The sequence below is a fragment of the Pteropus alecto genome, unplaced genomic scaffold (genome assembly GCF_000325575.1).
Source record: "Pteropus alecto unplaced genomic scaffold, ASM32557v1 scaffold73, whole genome shotgun sequence".
Classification (NCBI taxonomy): Eukaryota; Metazoa; Chordata; class Mammalia; order Chiroptera; family Pteropodidae; genus Pteropus; species Pteropus alecto.
In genome coordinates this window covers 2,356,943-2,358,561 of record NW_006436284.1, presented here as the reverse complement: position 1 = coordinate 2,358,561, position 1,619 = coordinate 2,356,943, and the positions used below count along the sequence as shown (strand labels likewise).

The 1,619-nt window shown below is 40.1% G+C and overlaps 1 pseudogene; it reads right to left on the bottom strand.

The window, feature by feature from the left end:
- Positions 1–822: 822 nt before the first annotated feature.
- Positions 823–941, bottom strand: LOC112480219 (annotated as a pseudogene).
- Between the last annotated feature and the right edge of the window lie 678 nt (positions 942–1,619).

The window sequence follows — 1,619 nt, the reverse complement described above, 5'->3', positions numbered from 1 at the left end:
ACCACCATTTTTTATGTTGGAAGGAGGAAATTTATTACTTTACAGGTTCCTTGCTTCCATGTGTGTGTGTGTGTGTGTGTGTGTGTTTTTCAGAGCTCACTAAAGTTATTCTTTAAGCTTTTGCTAACAAATTAAAAGACTTTGTTTTCTTAATTTCTTTTCCGAAGCATTATATTATGAAGGCGACCCCTCCTTCCCCTATAAATCTTCTAGTTACTTCAAGTTCAGCAGCAGGCTATATGAGTCTAACTCAGGCCGTCAGGGAGGCAGAGAGGGAGGGAGAACTAACATTGTAATCACTTAACTGATGCTAAGCACTGAATGAAATCCTTTATTTCATCTAGATTTGCTCATTGCAGGCATGCATTCACGTACTCAATTGGTAAATGTTTATTAAGAATGGACTAAGAACTGGGTGTTATTCTTGGGACTGAGTTCAAACAATCTATTTATTCATGGTCTAGTAGGAAAAACATACAAGTAAAAAGTAAATATCAATGAAATATCAAATGCTTCTTAAGGGACATTAATAACAAAGAGGCTGAGAACATGAACTTCTAGAGGCAGGTCGTCTGGGTTTGTTTCCAAGCTCTGCCACTTACTAGCTCTGTAATTTTGTGCAAATTACTTCACTCTTCCACCTTGGTGTCCTCATTTGTAAAGTGGGAATGAGAAGAGTATCTTCCTCGGGAAGTTGTTTGGAGAATAAGTGAGTTAATACACGGAGAGTGCTCATAAGAGCACCTGGTACCACGTTTACATGTCTGGCTACTTCTCAGAATTTTTTATTTATTTGTTCGTTTGTTCGTTTGTTTGTTTTTCCACCTATAGCACCCAATCTTTCTAAGTGGTCTTCCATCCAAGTACTAACCAGGCCCGACCCTGCTTAGCTTCCGAGATCAGACGGGATCAGGTGTGTTCAGAGTGGCATGGCCATAGACTACTTCTCAGAATTCAGATGTCCTGGACTAGGAACTTTCTCATCTGCCCATATGCTCTTCTCAAGAGTCTCTCATCCCTACCATGTTCTTTGGTTTCTTATAGCTTTTATCACTATGCGAAATTATTTTTATTCTTATTTGCTTGCTTGTTTACTGACATTTTTCCTCTACCAGAGCATACGAAACACTAGAGCAGAGGCCACTCCGATTTTATTCATTGCCATATTTCCAGACCATAGTGCATTATGTGGCACAAAATCGTTTTCAGTTGGAATTTGTGAATTGTTGAATGTTAAGAACTGTGACAGGGGCAGCCTTGAGCTCAATTTAGGACCACATAGCAGAGATAGTTGCCGGTCTTTGATAGCATCACAAATGGTTTCCAAGAGGAACTGACATCCTTTGGGGACCTGCAGCCTATCCATTGTCAGGGCAGTTCAGGGGGCAAGAGTACCCCAAGGAGAATATGCATTTAATCCTTACTGTGACTGTTTAAGATGGGCATTTTTAATCTCCATTTCACAATATGAGAAAAAGAAGCAGACAGAGAGCTACAGAAACTTGCCCAGAGTCCCAGAGTCTGTAAGTGTCAGAGCCAAGATTAAATCATTCCACCACACTTACCAGCAAAGAATATTACGATAAGGGCCTCGAAAACAGAAATGGTATCTTATGCCT